The 21118-nt window shown below is 35.0% G+C and overlaps 1 long non-coding RNA gene across 1 annotated transcript; it reads right to left on the bottom strand.

The window, feature by feature from the left end:
* Window positions 1–1317: 1317 nt before the first annotated feature.
* Window positions 1318–2826, bottom strand: LOC118682592 (uncharacterized). The gene is made up of 2 exons (XR_004978410.2): window positions 2667–2826; window positions 1318–1683 (listed from the first exon to the last, which is right to left on the bottom strand). It is a non-coding gene; the product is annotated as an uncharacterized lncRNA (long non-coding RNA).
* Window positions 2827–21118: the final 18292 nt, after the last annotated feature.

Here is a 21118-nt window from a genome sequence, read left to right as displayed (position 1 = left end):
TTTTATCGCTATTCGGTAAATAAGTGTAAGTCTAATCGTAACTACTTCAAGAATTGCACTTGGGGCGAGAGAGAGCGTGTGCTACCAACGATGATTAGTTTTGGATCCGAGAATTTTTCACCTTCTGAATAAATTCTGAATGCGCTAAGCTAATCTATTGCACAGCTCCTATCGGCTCTCTGTGCCAATCACTTAAAATCTAAGGATTTTAAAGAACGTTTTTGATTACATTAACAAGACCATCCGATTTCTTCCTTGAAATCTTTTTAAACTGCTTAAGTTGTATACATTTTGTAATAATTACATATTTTTGCAACTCTATCTGAAAATATATCTAAATACTTTCCTTCGATATAAATCACATTAGAGTAAATTCATAAAAACTAATCAATAAAATCGCTATATTTTTTTCCGGGCTATGCGACTAGAACAAAGCGTATTTCGAAATATTTACGGTTATAGACGACCAACAACACTTCTTAATTGATGGCACTCCCAAAAATTAATTTACAATTTAATAAAAATTCGGCTTACATATGTACATACTTATATACCTTCATATATACTTTATAAAAACCGCAATGAAAAAAATTATGCGATTACTCTACTACGATAGGCTTCATTTGCCTTTTGGAGTTCCCAACCGCGATACGAGTTTGTTGCAAAACATGAGTAGAACGTATTGCATTTCGTGGCTTTTTGCTGAACTTTACAGAAAGAACAAACATTTGAACTGCAACAACAACAAAGCGAAGAAACTGAAAAAAATCCACTTTTTTCGATGAAAGATGAGACAAAAGCAAGCAAGTGCGCTAAAGTGCAAAAGCGTCTAAGAAGTAGAATCGGCAAGCAGCTAAATTACAAAATAAGAACCACAACAACAACGAAAGATGTCGTGACGATGCAGCGCATAAGCTAATGGCAGCACTAAATCAGCTTTAAAGCGGCCGCAAGGTAGTGAACGTTGTCAGCAAGGTAGGCAGGCAGCCAACAGCTAGAAAGTAGCAGCCGTTGGCAGTCGGTAGCCGGCGCTGGCTGCCGTTATAACCTCATCAGAGCCACGAAACCAACTATGCGAGTACCACTTCTGCGCGCCGCACCGACGTCGCAGCTGTCAATTTCGGTTTCACGGCAACAACACTGGCGCTACCATATATAAATAAATAAAACATGTGTGTGTTCGGTGGTTCAGCTGTACGTTGCTCAGCGAGCAGCCGTTGGCGTAGCAGCACATAACCAGCCAGTGGCGACACAATTCACCAGCCGCGAGACCCAAATACCGAAAAGTATCCAAAGACAAGAAAAGAAAAAAAAATATGACATAACACCCGAAAAGTGTATTCATTTCCATTTTATTTGTTGTACACTCTTAATTTCATTAGTACTTTTTTTTCTTTTCCTTGAATGCTTTTTAAGCGAGTATTTTTGGTTTTCACTGTTGTTGTTGCTGTTAAGCTGTTGCTGCTGCATACCGCTACTACGATTATTGCTTATTGTTGTTGTTGTAGCGGCTGTTGTTTTACAGGTTTTGTTTCTGGCCAAGATTTCGGTTGCGGTATTGACTATAATTTGTTATTGTTGTTGTTTTTGCTACATTTTTGCTTTTTTACGGAATTTATTGGGTGTTTTTTTGTTGTTGTTTTCTTTCTCGTCACTCATTTCCACAACCAGTTATTTTAATTTCTGCAATTCATTAAAATCGATTAAACGTATGTTTGTGTGTGTGTGGTGAACGAAGGAAGACATAGTATACAAAGTAATTACAACAACAAATAAATAGCACATAAATTTACTAGTACAACGCGATAAAATTGCATAAACAAAACCTACATAGGTAGGTGGATGTGCTCGTAAAGACCTGATACTCACATACTCATACACATGTATGTCATATATATGTTATATATATATATATACATATATACATATGTGAATGTGTGATTGGTGCGTGGTGGCACAACAATAAATTGCTTCTCAGCCAGCTAAGGGGGGCTAGACAGGCAGCCAGCCAGCACCACGCGCAGTCAACCAGTCAACAAAAGAAGATGAAAGTGTCGGCGGAAATTTACATATTTACGGACTCGTACCCGCTTAGATTAATTTTTATACTCTGAACAGGATATATTAAGTTTGGCGGTAAGTTTGTAATGCCCAGAAAGAAACGTCAGAGACCCTATACAATATATGTATATGTAAATGATTGGCGTGACGGGCTGCGTAGATTTAATCTTGTCCGCTTATCAGTCCCTCAGTTTTTGAAATTTTGTACACGACCTTTTCTTTTCAAGAAGCTGCTCATTTGTCGGAACTGTCGACATCGGACAACAATAGCATATAGCTGCCATACAAACCGTACTCTCAGAACCAAGTATGGTATGGTAAAATTTTTTATTTGACAAGATATCTTCACGAAATCTGGCATGGGTTGCTGTCCAAGACAATGCCACATTCTCCAAGCATATTGTTCAGATCGAACCACTATAAGATATAACTGTCATACAAACTGTTCGATCCAAATCAAGATAGAGATCTTTTTATACACTTTTATGCTATAAGAAATGTATCTGTGGAGGGTATTATAGCTTCAGTCCAGCCGAAGTTATCGATTTTTTTGTTGTTTTGTTGTGAGATCATGAAATTGGATAATGAAACAGGGTTGCCGCTACCTTCTCCGTTGTTAGTTGTAATTGCATGTGCGCTGTCCCAGTTTTTCTCAGCACCAGCGCGCTTGGATTACCGGTAATTGGTCCAAAAGCGCAAATATGCGCACAAACACATATACACACAAAATTATGTATTTTAATATAGTTGTTTATAAAGCGAGTGAGCGGGATTCCAGTGAATACTTCGATGCCAAATCGAAGTGGAGTCAACGAAAAAAGCAGCCAGTGCATGAAATTAATGTTGAATGCAAGTGACAACCTCAGGTGTTCCGAGTAATGCATACGGATATTGGCTAAACTACTTTTGCACACAGCCACATCTAAACGCATACATGCCTCTCTGTAAATGCAGAGGAAATATACTAGAGCAAATATATTGCGAGTTCAACTTTGGCAATTTGTGTGCAAATTCGAGATTTCGGGAATATCATTTGCGGTAGTGAAATACCCAAATATGTATGTAGGTATGTGTGTGTGTGTGAACTTTTCATGGCCTCACTTGCGGTTTTTGAATATCAGCCACACTTCTCGCAACGTGCCACTTACTTGTGTAACTTGTGCAAGAGTGCTTATGATCACATGAAGAGGTGGATGCACCTAAGCGAAAACGTAAGCAGATAAAAGTGATTTGTAGGTATGTATGTATCTCTGTTTAGTTGTATTGGGATTATTTATAGAAGTTGAAAGGGTCGCGTGATGGTTTGTGTTGCATTTACTGCAATTTTATAAGCGGATCCACTGCATTATTTGTTCTTATGAAGAGATGCATCTGCATAAATTCGAATATATATGTATTAAAGTAGTATGCTAATAAATCGCCCAAGTATTTAGTCATAAGTTTAACTGCAGTTTGGAGCTGAATCTAAAAATATACAAGTAAAATTAAAAGACATGATGCCTAATATAAGGAAAATTAATAACAACTAAGCAAGGACTAAATCGGGTGCAGGTTAACATGCTATATTATATACCTATATGGTGACTGCACGAAAAAATATTTCCACTATATTTTATTAAGATAACTTCGGCATATGGTCCATTGGAATAACGGATATCATTTATGTATTTTTGGCACTAAGCTTCAGTATATCTAACAAAACATTAAACATATTTATTGGCCGGTATCTACTGTATAAAGTCAACCGAATATGTGAAGATCATTATATTAGGTATACGAGAGGTGGGGGAAGTACCTCGTCGACTTTATCAAAGATATCTCACATATTGGTCGAAATATATATGGTACAAAGTCAACCAGAAGTTCGAGAAGTAAGAAAGAACTGAAATGTGTATATAACACTCTCGCAACTTGCAAGTATCAAAGACGGGAAAATACTATCAGTCGTTGGCAAAACATTATTTTAAACTAGAAGAAGTATTGTTTTGATTCCATTCATTTTAGGCAAGAGCATAAACCGTTATTAGGAAGAGATTTCTTTCTCAATTTCATCGAGATTTCTTTCATATTTACCGATAGATGTGGTATAAAAACCACCGGAAGTTCTAAAATATTTATATTAGGTATTACCAATTTTACCCATTTTTGGTTCAAGCGATGCTGTCATGACAAATATATATTTCCCCGAATTTCATTATTAGACCTTTTTGATTGGCCAATATGTTCGATAAAAAATTAGGCATATACACTGCATTACCATTATTGGTGTCTGGGTTCTTGAAAAGTTATAGTCCGATTTTGATAATTTTTAGACCTTGAGAGCACTATTTGTGGAAAGTTTCATTCTGATAACTTCGTTGATGTTTCATTTGTATACTGTAAAGTAAAAGAATCAGATGAAATGTAAAAGTTTGTTATATAGGAAGTGGGCTTTTTTGTCATCCGATTTTATCCATTTTCACAGTGTATAATAGAAATATTTGTGTAACCTCACACGCCAAATTTGGTGAGGTGAATTTGGTGAAGTAGTTCCTGAGATATAGGGTTTCACCTAAAAGTAGGCAGTACCACGTCTTTTGTCCAATTTTTTAATATACTCATATAAAGCCCTCATTACCATCTTTATTGTGTAGTTTAATGGTTCTGGCGCATTTGCTCAGAGTTATCGCACTGAAAACTACTTCAACAAAACTGTTATATGGGGAGTTATCATGGTTATTAACTTATTGTACTCATTTCCACAGTGTATGAAAAAATGCCAAACGAACTTCTTGTCAGCAAGTTTAGAAGATATGTACATCAAACCATATAGGAGTTGGGGCCACTCTCACTTTTAAACAATTTTTAGTCCACAAGCGTCCCTCACTACTGTGATCTCCTGTGTTAAATTACAGTTTTGTATCTTAATTTAGTACCTTTCTCTGGGTGACAAGGAACATATAATATGTACCAAGTTTCATCAAAATTTTTACTCAAGTTATTGTTTGCAGGGAGAGACAGACAGTCATCACGTCGGATTTCACGTCGTCTTTTCAACCTATATATATATATATATATGTACACATAGTTTAGTTATATATATATGTTGTTTAGTTTGAGGTGATACAAGCAACCGTTAGGTGAACAAAACTATTATACTCTATAGCAACATGTTGCAAAAGTACACTAATCATTGAATTGGGTATGTACAAGTATATATGGGCTACGGGAAGCGGGAAAACGATTTTACTCATTTTCAGATTTTATTATCTGACGAAATGATCTCTTAATTTCATTCAGATGTCTCTCAGAAGTAAACATTGATCGATATTTTATATATTATATTAAGTGAACTACAGATTCTGAAGTCTTCATATTGGGTATATTGGCGCTTGAATATATAAATTCCGTTTTCGACCATTTTTAGATGAGAGATGTCCACCTTAGCGAGACTATTTGCGCTAGAATAAATGAGTTATTTTTCATTTGTCATGAAATGCTGGGTAGAATGGTTTCCACCAAGTCTGATCGATGTACCTTTCCTGCTTTAATAGATATGTATATCAAACCTTTCAGGTGTCCTGATAACGCAAGCTTTTCCCAATTCGTTTAACCACAGTTTTCCCACCTTTATTATAATCCTCGGCACCAAATTCAATTTTTTTGTTTAAGATGTGATCTTGTTACAGCATTGTATACTTTTATGATTGTAGTCGCTTTGTGGACATTATAATGGTCCGATTTTGCTAATCTGTAATACCAACCTTCTTACAATGCCAAAGAAAATATGTACCAAGTTCCCTTTGCATCGGGAAAACAGACAAACAGACTCTCATTCGGATATATGGTCGTCTCATATTTATGATGATATATATGACTAAATATCTATCTCAGTTAGTTTTAAATACTCAAAGCTAAACTAAGCAAACCTATTATGCCATTAAATACGTTGACGAAAAAATGTTAACCAGAGTCTGCACCTAATTAAACAAATAACATCGAATATTACAATAAATAATATGGTACATTAGGTCATAAAAAAAGCCTATTTCAAACAATAAAAGGTAAAAAATTATGATTGTCATATACCGAATTTTATCAAACGTACAGCTTACAAACTCTCAAAGGATACATATGTATGAGGTACAGGTTGCAAAAATTAGACATTTACAAAATTCTTTTGGCAAATAATAACTACTTACAATTTAGGTTTCTCTTTTCCAAAGTATAGGATAAGATATTGTAATTATAGAAAGCACATTGCTTTGTTATAGTCTATTATAGCCCGACATCTTTGATGGCAACTTGTAACAAAATTTTTCGCATATTCCACATGAAGCGACCTATATGTTGGAGTAGCCGAATGAAACCTTTTATTTACGTTAAAGGTTTTATTGATATTTTAACTTTCAATAATGTCCAAATATTCTCTATTGGATTGGCGTCTGGTGACTGCAATAGACAATCTAAAGTAACAATATGGTTTGCTTATTTCCATTTGGTACAGAGTGCTCCTATGGCTCGGAACATTATCTTTTTGAAGTATCCAATTATGGTTATTTTTGCGGTAAAGCATTTCAGCTGACTTCAGTTAACCCTTTTTTATACAATTTTATCACTATAACGGCGTTCAGGATTTCGGTAAAGCACCTCAAAACCACAAGTCCATGAGCATAAAAGCATCCATAACAAGTAAGGAAGGGCTAAGTTCGAATGTAACCGAACATTTTATCCTCTCGCAAAGTCAAATGGTATACTCGTTTGAGATTTCTTTGTGGATTGACTGATATTTTCGGTAAAAGGTCAACTATAGGCACTGTGGTCCACATATTTAGTACTTAGAGGCTTAAACAGTTTTGGTTCGATTTAGACAATTTTTAGCCACAAGGTGGCATACTTTAATCGCATTATTCATGCAAAGTTTTACCCCGATATAATCATTGTTGCTTGATATGCATAGTGGAAAGTGAAAGAATCAGATGGAATTTAAAATGGTGTTATGGGAAATAGGCGTGATTGTAGTCCGATTTTGCCCATTTTCGCACTATACATAGAAATATGAAAAGAACGTTATGCACCGAATTTGGTTGAAATCGGTTAAGCAGATCCCAAGATATGGGTTTTGACCTAAAAGTGGGCGGTGCCACGTCCACTGACTAATTTTGAACGCGGTTCCTATAAAGTCTACTCATACCATCCCAGAGATATGCCATCTGGCGTGTTTAGTGCTTGATTTATAGCGCTTTTAGTATTTTTTAACAGTACCGTTATATGGGGAGTGGGCGGGCTTGTCACCCGATTTCACCCATTTTCACACCGTCAATATGTTTCTTGGTACCGTGAGACGGTTGGTATTGCAGATGGGCGTAATCGGACCACTGCCACGCCCACAAAACGCCATTAATCAAAAACAAATAAATTGCCATAACTAAGCTCCGCAATAAGATACAAGACTGTTATTTAGTACAAAAGATCACATTAAGGAGGGGCATCTGCAGTTAAATTTTTTTTTTAAGTGGGCGTGGTCCCGCCTCTAATAGGGTTAATGTGCATATCTTCGAAACAGCTAATGCTATAATAACAAAATTCCCTGGAAGCAAATATTTTTAGTACTTCTATTGACGGTGTGAAAATAGTTGAAATCGGGTGGCAACTCCGCCCACTCCCCATATAACGGTACTGTTAAAAACTACTAAAAGCGCGATAAATCAAGCACTAAACACGCCAGAAACATTAAATTTTATCTCTGGGATGGTATGAGATGACTTTATAGGAACCGCATTCAAAATTAGACAGTGGGCGTGGCACAGCCCACTTTTAGGTGAAAACCCATATCTTGAGATCTGCTTAACCGATTTCAACCAAATTCGGTGCATAACGTTCCTTTCATGTTTCTATGCCATAGTGCGAAAATGGACGAAATTGGACTACAACCACGCCTACTTCCCATATAACACCATTTAAAATTCCATCTAATTTTTTCACTTTCCACTATGCAAATCAGGCAACAATGACTGTATCGGGATAAAACTTTTCATGAATGATGCGATTAAAGTATGCCACCTTGTGGCCAAAAATTGTCTAAATCGAACCAAAACTGTTTAAGCCCCTAAGTACTAAATATGGGGACCCCAGTGCCTATAGTTGACCTTCTACCGAAAATATCAGTCAATCCACAAAGAAATCTCAAACGAGTATACTGTTTGACTTTGCGAGAGTATAAAATGTTCGGTTACATCCGAACTTAGCCCTTCCTTACTTGTTTCAGCTAAACACGTCTCCAAATATGAAGATCGAAAAAAACTGACCGAATTGTACGCTTCAGTGATCGCAATTGAACATGTGTTAATTTGCAAAAAAATACAAACGGGTTTCCGCGAATCGATCACAAAAGGGAAATATGTTATTTTTTGAATGCGCTGTAAGTCCACCGAAAATATGTAATGGAACAAAACGACACTATACAAATAAAGAAAACACTTAGAATTAGTGTTTGAATCAACGGAATTTTTTATTTTTTTTTTTTTGTTTTATTACTATTTATTTAAAAGGTATGTGTGTTTTGAAGCCTACGAATTTAGCGCTAAAAAAATTGTGGTTAACTAATTCGTGTTTATTAATTTCTAATTGTAGAAATGAAGAGCGCTTGCAGTAATTTATTGAATGTCTTCCATGGAAAGAAAAGACTTAATCTCCATTATATGCATACATACCTACTTACATACAAAGAAACATATACTTCTATGACATTAAATTAGTCATATAATGCTGAAGTAAAACTATAGATATGTATTATATATGTATATTTGTTTGTATACATGATTACCAAGGTTTATTAAATAATTCTTTTTTCTTGTGGTTTTCATCTCAAATAAGATATATATATTCGTATGCTGTATGTTTGTATGCAAATTTAAATTTGGTTTTCTTCTTAAATATAATTTGAGTTTATGGAATTTCAGCCAATGACTCAGTCTTTAAGTTGTTGAGTGGTAGTTAAAATTAAAAAAAAATCCAAATTCCAATTCTGCTCAATAATTAGATGAAAGGTACACAATTTTTTCCTACAATATTCCATTTACTATCCATTAGTTTCAGATCACCAGGCTAATTAGTTAGACAATTACTTATGACATATCTTAGAATCGAAAGTAGTGTGTAGATTATTTACTCGACTACCATTAAGTTCGTAATATGAATATGCTAAATAGTCTAACATGTGTATTTTTTATGATCCTGGCGAACGAATACTCTAAACAAGACTGGATAAGATACATTGAAGAACTGTAGACTTACAAATAAGTAGAAATAAAACAACATTACAACAGAAATTAAGAATGCCTTTGTTTTCTTAGTGTATATTTTTTAATTTTTTGACATAGGAAACAAGTTATAATGCCTTATTATAATAAATAGTGCCCGAAAATTTCCTCAGTAATGTTTATTCATACTCTTGTTGCTTCCGGAAAATGTACACTTATTACTAATCATTACTAACTCTCTCTCAGAAATTCTTATAATAAAAATATTTAAAATTTGCAATTTGATTCCTCAATGAAGTTTACAACGTGATTATCCTAGCAGTAATGGTAACGAGAATAAGTGTTTTCGATTTCATCTTTGAAGTTGAATACAATAGAAGAAAGTATGTAGATACTTCTTAACCACTGGTATAGCCATTTGCTTATGATAGTGCCTAATTTTTCGATTCTTTTGGTAAAGAAAACAACAACTTACCAGTTTTTGCTATTGCAAAAATTATAATATATGTTCACATTGTCCTTGTTATTCTGGTAGTTCGTTACTTGATATTTATTTAATGATAGAAGATGAACTTTTATCCAACAATTTCTAAGTAAAAGTGAAGCGTGAGGGGCATACAGGAAATGTATGAAACACTTTATACACGTTTCCAAAGATGTCATTATTGAGAGGGATCATATATACCTAGATGATGATTACAGCATATATATATAGAAAAGTCTGTACCAATGAGATGACGAATTATGAGCCACGGTGAATGCGGAAACAATTTGAAACAAAAATCGGTCAAATGTTCCAAATAAGCCTAAGTGTATTTCTATCAATTGCATTTTACGGTTAGTATAATTTCTGCAAAGTTGCGAATCCAAATAATTTACCAAATCCAAGATGATATAAAGTTTAGAGGTATTTCTGATTTATGATTAATTTTTACATGTCTCTATATATATACTTCTTAAAGAATGCAACTTAGCTCCAAATAGTACTCTAAGTTATCTAACGATTTAATTTTTTTCAGCCTTTTAGTTTTTAATACTAATTATTATAGAGAAATATCAAAGCAAGAAAATAAAAAGGAGTCTAGATAGTTTAGGTTAAGCTCTATTGCTGATCAAGATGGAGTATACATTTACACTGCCACAGACAGTCTCTTGTGAAACCAGAAAACACTTGTTATGCTTAAGCATTTTATTTCACTAGTTCACCAAGACCGCTGAAGGTGTGAGGTCCATTTTTAGCTTTGGTTTCGCAAGACAGTCAAAGAGGTAGTGTTTAGATGAATCCAACTTGACTTCTTATATACAATTTCCACTAGTAGCAGCCGGTAAGATTTTTTAACTTAACACTTGGACAAAAATAGGACAATGTCCAGATAGAATCTCTACAACTAGGGTCAAAAGGTGCCAACGACTCACCAAATTGTTGCTATTTTTGACCACTGTCGAGGCTAAGTGTCTTAAAAGGACCTGTACTACCATAGTACACCAACATTTTCCAAATTTTTAAACCTGCTACAATAAAAACATAACTAAAATGCTCTCCGTCAGGATAGATGTACATTACTGAACGGTCGATCATATGAATGGTCCAAGTTTAAATAGCACCCCGAAATCTAATTTCAATTCAAATTAAGACAAAAGAAACCTGCTGTTGCTGAAGCCTTAAATCTTCATATAAAATAGTTGACTATATGTATACATATCGGAATATTTGCATGTGGAATTGCAAAAAAAATCTTAATTAGTGGATAGAACCGGCTTATCCAGCTTGTTTTCTGCTGCTTAACTCACTGACTTAGTGACAGACTTACTAAATAATTTATAACCGTTCAATACCAGTTTTGCAATTATGAATTTTATGCGCTGAAGAAGCAGAATTTCTCCCAAAGTAAAAAAAGAAATAAAAATGTGCCGCCTCTTATTGAACAAGAAGTGATTAAGCCGGTTTCGTGGAATGAAAGGGAATACACTAAATTAAACCAAAACCAGTTCTTCAATTCTATTTGCAATTACAGACTTTTTTCCTTCTCAAAAATGTCTACATACCTAACGGACAGCATAAATAAAGTATGTACCATATGTATGTGTAAGCTAGTGAATGCATAACTCAAGAGGAGTGCATAAATATTTGGTTTCGTAACGTTACAACCATAAATCGCCAGTTGACTCCACATCGAGCGTATTTTTTAGTTTATAGATTCTAAATATTACGAGGTAGCCACGTAGTCCTTAAGTTTGTATTTGTTGGCTTGTGGCGGGCAAGTAAGGCACCCGACCGACAGCTGATGCCCGGCAGTCATTTTTCTCACATATATAATAAATAAAATGGTTTGTGCCATCAAAGGGTAAACGAATTAATCATGCGTGACAATAAAACATGAACCCGAAACCATTACAAGCTCCTTAAAATTCTAGTTCAACGAAGTCACAAAAATCGGGTTATTAGGCTAACAACATGCGTCGGAGTGTGACGGAAAAGTCAGCGCTTTTCGCGCTGTGACGCTTGTAAAGCGGATGCTGACCAAAAAAAAAACAACAAAAATTTAATTGAAAAACACCAAGAGAGCCACCCAAATGCAGAGAGCTACAGCATAAACCGAAATAGTGAAGAGTAAGCGAGTAAAATGCCTTTGACAGCTGCGTATATGGCATGCGCTGAGTGAGAGAAAATAACGGGAAATCTCTTTGAAAACCACCAACAACCACAACAAATGCAATTGTAACACAGTAATGACAAAATATGTGCGTAACGAAGCGAAAGTGTTTTGGGTGACGGCGTACAGGGCATACAGGGCGTATGAGTGTTTCCAAATCAACTGATACACGCTTGGCTTCCCACACACACTATGCTAGAATTGTTCAACTGGGCTATAGTGGCGCATAAAAGTAATCACAACACAGGCGTATGAAGCAAATTTGCACACTCACACATACACAACAATATACAGACACTTTAAAAGTAAACAAATAAACTAATAGAGGAAAATATTTGCGTGTGTACACGTAATTTCTGAGTGATTGAGTATATCTGCCACAAGCGAATGCGCGTATGTGTATGGTGGTGAGTGTGTGTGAGTGATTACGAATTTGTAGGTGTTTAGCAGAGACATTGTAAATGATGATTAGGTGCTGCCGCCGCAATTGCTGCTGGTGCCATGCAATGAAACATCATGAGTGCGGCTAATGGCACCCAACGTCACACATACACACATGTCGATGTAAGTGCTTACTCCAAAATGTACATATGTATGTCGACAGTGGCGCTTAGCTGCATCACCTTACCGCGTTACACCACAGCATTTCGGTTTGTTTGCGATTTGATGGTCATTGTTGTCATATTGGCGCATATTCTCATATTTATTTTGTTTACTAATTGTGACATATCAACACACATACACACACAAGTGAAACGCTGCATGTGTGTTTAAATTGCGGCATGTCATCGTTTCGTTGTGTGGCGCTTGGTTGGTGCTCCGTCAATGGCAAACGTTCTTTGCCTAACATAAAAATCCAAAAACAACAGCAATCATAACAATAAAAACATGTTTCTCATCATGGCCACATTGTGTTTGCGGGAAAATTGAGCAATATGTTTTGTTGGATGATTATGGCATGACATGCTGAATGACAGCGATCCGAAAGTTTTATTGCGCTTTATTATGCCAGCGAAGAAAAGGCGAGAGGCGAGAGTTGTCTGCCACAAATATGCTTGCATTAAATATTAATACATTAATTTTGCTCTATTGTGTGCATAGCTGTTGTGTTAGTTGAAATTATATTTTTCAAAACTCTCACTCAAACATATTCATTTTACATGAAGAATCCTTTGATAGTTGAAGCCTCAATTCTCGCAGTGAATAAAAAAGCTCACACAAATGAATTATACGTTATTCACATCCTTTTGTATAATAACAATAGCGGTAGTCGGGTGTGTCTATCATCCCGTCCTTCAGAGACGGTATTAGTTGTGAATTCAAGTAAAATTTCGCTGGGGCTAGATTAAGAATTATATATAAGGTCTAGTAAATATAAATCCATTATTCTGCAATTCCGTAGCTTTAATAATGTGTATCTCAACTTGTGTAAGTGCGATCGGTTTAGGCTATATGGCGTTAAAAAGATAAGATATTCAGACTGAATCCCTTGTGAATTGCAACAAAATTGATCCATTTCTGAAGCGAATGGTTACTGGTTATGAAATGTGGTCACGTCAAGCGAAAATGGTCGCGAAAATTGGCGTTGGAATCACAATGCAAAATAATGGACTTCTTCTTACTAGAAGAACATACTTAAACAATTTGTTTGCATGGTATAATAGAAATGATTTGCCATTGAATCTCAATAAATGTAAGACGATGTGATTTTTCCGTAGATCTGTGCACCCCTCTCCTTATGTAATAAAATACCATAGTCTAGAGAAAACTTTTAACTATGATTTGGGAGTTAATATAGACCCTAAACTTAATTTTAGTCTTCATATTGATACCATGGTTTTAAAATCAAAAGCTGTCTTCAGTTTTGTTAAACGTTGGTCTAAATAATTTCAAGATCCTATATTTCTAAAACACTTCACAACTTTGGTTAAACCTATATTGGAATATGGCTCTGTTGTATGTAACCCTAGCTACCACATCAATTCTGACAAGTCAGAGTATGTTCAAAAACAATTTTTAGTTTTTGCCTTAGGGCATTTCCGATGGGATTCTAGGGTAAGTCTACCCCCATACACTTGTCGTTTAAAACTTATAAATCTACCTACACTTTCTGGTCGTAGAGAAATGCTTGGCATAACATTCTTTGTGAAAATCTTGAATGGAACAGTCTGCAGTTCTTTTCTCCTGTCTGAAATTAAATTTATTATCCCGGTTCGCTTTGAAGACAGTTTAGACCTTTACTGTTAAAATCCTGTGGTCGAATTTCGAACTAAACGAACCATTCCGCCGTATATGTCATGTTTTTAGTTCTCATTCCAGCACATTTGACTTATCTGACTCACTTTTCAAAATTAAAAATATAATAAATTGTAACTATAAATCTTAGCTGTTGAAACTTTTGTTTCTGTAGCTGAGCAGTTTTGGATCTCAAAACTTAAAAAACTTCCGCACGTATGTGGATTGCGCCCCTCGCGTCGGATGGGCGGAAGAAGAGTAATCGTGGGGTTATTATTATTGTTATTATTTCTCCAACCTTCAGAGAAGCCGCCCACCCCCCTGTAGATATCCATAAGAACCATATGTTACTTATCAATAGTGAGCGAAGACCCCAATTGACAAAAATTCAGTTACTAAAATGAGCAGATCTTACGAAATTGACTAACTTAATAAACTCTATCGACTACGTCTTCGGTCAGCTATCAAATAATTTGCGAAATCGGTAATTTTTGATACGACCGACTCAATATAAAGAAACCTAATTTTTAGACTGTTGAGGCATCCAATTATCCCAAATCTAGAGTTAATGAGATCCACCTTGAACAGAAATAGTTCTGAAGTATTGCTTTATTAATATACATTACCTGAAACATATCTGGTTACGGTTGATTTATATTATTTACGAGACTAGCCCTTAAAAAGAATACTTAAATTTGTTGAGCAATCTTAATCTTAGCCTTTTTGGTCTACATCCAAAACCTCTTGCGACAGCGTGAAAATAGGTGTAACTGGATGATAACCACGCCCCATGTTAACACCCTTGTTTACCATGTAAGGGTTTTAAAGGAGCTGGTACCAAACTGGAACGATGGGTGTGGCACCGCCCACTTTCAGGGAAACCCCATATCTCGGGACCTACTCGACCAATTTCAACCAAATTTGGTACATAGGATTATTATGTCATTCTCATGTTAAAGTGTGACAACTGACTGCAACCAACAACCAAGCCTACTTACCGTATAACACAACTTCAAATTCCACCAGATTTTTTCACTTTCCAGTATACAAATCAATAACAGACACATTTTCGAACTTCCGGCTGACTTTATACCCCATATATCCGAAAATATGTGGGTTATATTAATTAAATTGAGCGAGTGTGTTTTCTGCCTAACGGTGCATCTCTGTGTCTAAAATGAATAAAATCGGGTGAACACTTGCCCTAGCACCCATATATCTAATATCAGGATTTTCAAACAACTGGTTGACTTTACTCCTTATATTATATATTGTTGATGGTACCTTAATGAAACTCAAAGAGCACCTGTTTCTCTTAATAATATGCAGTAATGCCAAACATTTATAAAATCGGGTCAATACTACACCTATCTCTCAAATACGTAATAAAAGATCCTTTAACTTCCGGTTAGCCTTATACGATATACACAGTTTTGTGATTGGTTGATTCAGTTCTGTTTAAGCGAGCGTCAAAGATAGATACTAGCAAAGAGAAAGTAGCTATATTTTACAGTTTTTCTTCGATAAGGGTGAAAACACAAGCCGGGCGGCTGAAAATGTGAATAGCGTTTATGGTACTGATACTGTAACAGATGAAAGCTAAAACCCAAAAGACTAGAGATATTGTCAGTACAATGGCCTACAGACGAAAAAATCCAAAAGCGAAATGGCGGCATTTAAAAAAAAAGTTGAATTTTACCTCAAAAGTTTGTTCAGATCAGATCAAGTACAAGAACTATAAGCACATATATGCATAACATGAAAAAAAAACTGTACAAGCCCCTAGAACCGAATATGTGAACTACAGTACCTATAGTTGACATTTTAATGAAAATATCGGTCAACGTGTAAGATATAATATATAATTGAAACTCAGAGAGAATCCTTTCCTGATACTAGTAAGTCTGTATGTCAAGACTGGGTTAAAACGGGTCAATACATCCCTTAGACCCCTATATACCGAATATAAAGATTTTCAAACTTCCGGTTGACTTTATACCGCCTGTATCGGCCAATATGTAACTTATCTTAATGAAAATAAGAGGGCGTGTTTTACTCATTACAGTATATCTTTGTGTCCAAAATTTATAAAATTGGGTGAAAACTTGACTTAGCCCCGATATAACTGATACCAGAATTTTCGAACATCCGGTTGACTTTACTCCATATGATTGGTGATGGTATATGAGGTACCTGAAAGAAACCCTGGAAGCATTTTATTAGTCGTGGCATGTTAATTGTATGTGGCTGTGGCAAAAATATATAAAATCGGAGCAATACTATTCTCAACTCCCATATACTGCATATGATTTTCGTTTTTTTTCACAAGTTTTATGCCGAATATAACGTTCAATGACCCTGACTTTAAGCCAACCTGAACGGTCAAAATAAGATATTATAATAAATATAATGAAACTAAATGAACAAGTTTTTTTAAGAATTATGCGGTTTGGCGCTGACTTAGAATATGTACCTAGGTCTAAGCCTCGTATCCCTAATACAATGAATTCCGATCTTTTGGTTGACGTTTTGCACATTAACTCAATATATATTAAATTTAGCCTTTTCTGTCGAGTTAATATCACATACATATATCTCATTTGAAGGTGTTTTTAATATAATTTTAGCTGACGCAAACTAAAATATAACAATAGACTTATGTTAGTTTATGACCTTCAATATAAGTAAGTCAAGAAGATACCAAATTTTACTGTAATTTATTCAGGATTTCATCGAATAATGAATACTTAACATAATTCTTTCGCAATATTTTTAATATAAAGTTCCGCCAATACCTGAAGGAATTTTCCAGGCTTTTATTCTTGCAAGTTGCAAGAGTATAAAATGTTCAGTTGCACCCGAACTTAGAACTTCCTAACTTGTCTTTTTTTTAATACTCTCGCAACTTATTGCTACAGAGTAAAATAGTTTTGTTCACCTAACGGTTGTTTGTATCACCTAAAACTAATCGAGTTAGATACAGAGTTATATATATAATATATAAATGATCAGGATGAAGAGACGAGTTGAAATCCAGGTGACTGTCTGTCCGTCCGTGCAAGCGGTAACTTGAGTAAAAATTTAGATATCTCTATGAAACTTGGTACACATGTTCCTTGGCACCGTAAGGTGGTTGGTATTGCAGATGAGCGTAATCGGACCACTGCCACGCCCCCAAAACGCCATTATTCAAAAACAAATAAATTGTCATAACTAAGCTCCACAATAAGATACACGACAGTTATTTGGTACACAGGATCACATTAAGGAGGGGCATCTGTAGTTAAATTTTTTTCAAGTGGGCGTGGTCCCACCCCTAATAGGTTTTATGTGCATATCTCCTAAACTGCTAAAGCTATAACAACAAAATTCACTGGAAGCAAATGTTTTAGCACCTCTACCTAAAGTGTGAAAATGGGTGAAATCGGGTGACACCCCCCTCCCATATAACGGTACTGTTAAAAAATACTAAACGCGCGATAAACCAAGCACTAAACAAGTCAGCGACATTAAATATTATCTCTAGGATGGTATGAGATGACTTTATAGAAACCGCGTTCAAAATTAGTCAGTGGGCGTGGCACCGCCCATTTTTAAGGGAAAACTCATATCTTGGGATCCGCTTAACCGATTTCAACCAAATTCGGTACATAACATTCATATTTCTATGTTATAGTGCGAAAATGGGCGAAATCGGACAACATCCACGCCTATTTCCCTTATAACACCATTTTAAATTCCATTTGATTCTTTCACTTTCCAGTATGCAAATCAAGCAACAATGATTGTATCGGGGTAAAACTTGCGTGAATAATGCGTTCAAAGTATGCCACCTTGTGACCAAAAATTCTCTAAATTGAACCAAAACTGTTCAAGCCCCTAGGTGCTGAATATGTGGACCCCAGTGAGTATAGTTGACTTTTTACCGAAAATATCGGTCAACATAGAACAAGGCGGCAAGATCCACAAAGAAATCTAAAACGAGTATACCATTTGACTTTGCGAGAGTATAAAATGTTCGGTTACATCCGAACTTAGCCCTTCCGTACTTGTTTTTTTGGCTTAAGCCATATAATCTGAAGTTCCAATTTATTTGATTTCCGCTCATAGGTTTTCTTCATCTTATTAAGCTCAAGTGTGGTTTTCAAGAAGCTGCTCTAAATATATATATGCCATTTAGTATTATACACACATATGTATATATGTATATGCTCCTGCAAGCACATATAAAATACCGTATAGGGTAACGGTAAGTTTACGGCACCGGTTGATTGGAGTTATTGCGAAGCTCAAATTTCTTTGTACATAAATTAAGCGCACAGTTACTTATGTACATACATATCATATATGTATTACATATGTACACACATACGGATTAGTATAGATATAACTTTACACATACTCTCTACATATGTACATGCGTTTGTATGCGTATATACAAGGAAAATGTAAACCCATCGGGGGCCCCTGTCACATCACAGCGTCGCATGGCTACGCACCGTCGCACAGCATAATAGAGAAGCGTAAAAAGCGGTTGTTAAAAATATTGGTTGGAGGATTTGCTGATAACTATTTATAACTCTGCAAAAACCAATAACAATAACTATAAAAAACAATGTATAAGTATGTTAATAGAAATGGAAATATGTGAGTGAATAAGCATCCCATATTGATATGAAAAACCAGGGAGAATAGTAATAATGGTTTGATTCTGAATTTAAAGAAGTGCGGAGGCACAGATATTGTGCGGAAGATATGTATAATAGCTTGAATGAATACCATTATAGTTAAATGCAAGCGTCAATTGGTGTGGCATTATTAAGACACTTGTAGTGGTATTTCACGCTTTACTTCGTTGTTTCTGCAAAGCTTATGGTATAAGAAAGCGAAAGCTCCAACGAAGTAAAAACTTCCCGTTAAGCCTTAAAGCTTTTACTTACTTTAATTTGAAGTTTTTTATACTAAGCAACTTTATCATGATTGATTTTTCTCATAAGTAATTTCAGCAATATTGTTTCTAAAAGAATAATTAGAATTTTTACTCAGTTTTCTGGTGGATTCCATTGCTTTGTGGAACCAATTCCTAATTTTAAAGTGGATAATTTTATGTGGAGTCTTTATGAACCTGCATTTTTAACAAATTCCATTTATGCAGTTTCCAAAAGGGTTCCATTACTTTATGGAAGATATTTTTTCCAAAGAAATTTATCTTTCCAACTTTAACTTACAACGCTAATTTAAATAAGGTTTTATTTTTTTCAGAAATCTATTTTTTGCTCTGAGGAACTCATTCTACTCCATGATCGGATTTCTAACTCTATTTATGCGGAATAAGTTTAAATTTTATCCCAACATCTATTTTTTTCTTACCAACCAAATAAATTCCATTGCTGGAACGTATGCAAATATTTTTGAAATTTAACGTTTTAATTTCATTATAGGGTGACAGTCAACTTCATTTGTGGATCGTATGTATTTTCTACTCATCACTGATTAAAGTAGTCTTCCTGTTAAACAACTAAAATATAACTTCCCACAATCCTTAAATTGTGCAATATTCCAAGAAGTCCAATAATGAAATCTGTATACCGAACTATGGGAAATTCAGCCATTAGCGTTTGGGCATAAATAAACATTTGTATTTTATTTTTGAGCTCAATTTGAGGTGGAATTTGTCGAAAAACATTCACTACAAATTCCAGGAAAGCTTTACAGCTATAAAACCGAAACGAGTCCTTACGCCGCATCTATCTTCATGTTATATTATTTTTATTAAATCAATACCTTTATTCATATATACAATACTACATACATATATATTGTGTAAAAAAATATATTTTTATATGTTGACACCGTTACCGCTGGCGCTATTCTGATCCATTGATTTTGTTCTGTTGACTTTACTCTAAGTACAAACATGTGCTGGGAAAAAGTGAGTTAGTATTTCTAGATGTAGGATGGGATCGGATTCCAAGAATGAAGGTGCCTTGTAGGATTAACACTGCAAATGCATATACTATATATTGTGATAAACGGCTCTAACTCAACTCGAAAGACCGACTGTTGAGAATTTATTTCAGCATTCAAAAAACTTGAGTTTTTTAAGTCTTTTTCTCAAAACTGATTTTTTCAATGCGGTCGTCAGGATATCTCAAGTTCTAATCAGTCATTTTATTTGCTGTTCTATGAACCAAAAAACACTGTTTTTAATAATAATTTGTAATTGTAATAAAATACGATAAAGTTTTGATGGATCGTATGATAATGACATTTGTACAAATAAAGAGTCTGCCATTGAAATGACCACAATGTAGAAATCGTGACAACTAGAACGTGGCCCTTTTTCCTGTTCTACTTTAATAACGCATAACTTTATGAAACTTTTAATTGCTTTTTTAATATGTTTGTATACTCTTAAAATATGAATAAATAAATGATAAACAAACAGATGGCAAAAATATAAATAGATTAAAATGTCTCCTTCCTTCCGATACACAATTTATAGAGTTCTCCTTACTTGTATTTTTTTTTCAATATATGACAGCCTTTTTTATATATATCTAAATCGAAAAGTTCCAGGAGACTATCTGGTAGAAAAATTACTTTAACGCCTTAAGTTTGGCGTTTAATTTGTGATATTTCCAAATGTACTTTACATAAAGAATACTATACCTCTTTATATAAAGAATACTATAATTTTTAGTTTATAAAGAAAAGCTTTCTGAGCATAACAAAAATCTTTAGTGCAAGCTTACGACTGTATAGTACATGGTGATCGTTCTTTATAATTGGCAAACTGATATCTGAATCCACTAGTTAGGAACTTTACCTTAGCATAAATGCAGATTTCGTTCCCTGTTTCAAGTTTTCATACGGTGAACCGTTTTCGAGATAGAGGGCGGAGAGCGCGCGGTCACGGCATCACTT

Source organism: Bactrocera oleae, chromosome 5, assembly GCF_042242935.1.
Source record: "Bactrocera oleae isolate idBacOlea1 chromosome 5, idBacOlea1, whole genome shotgun sequence".
Classification (NCBI taxonomy): Eukaryota; Metazoa; Arthropoda; class Insecta; order Diptera; family Tephritidae; genus Bactrocera; species Bactrocera oleae.
The sequence above is the reverse complement of the archived record's forward strand: the minus strand, read 5'-3'. Positions and strand labels throughout refer to the sequence as shown.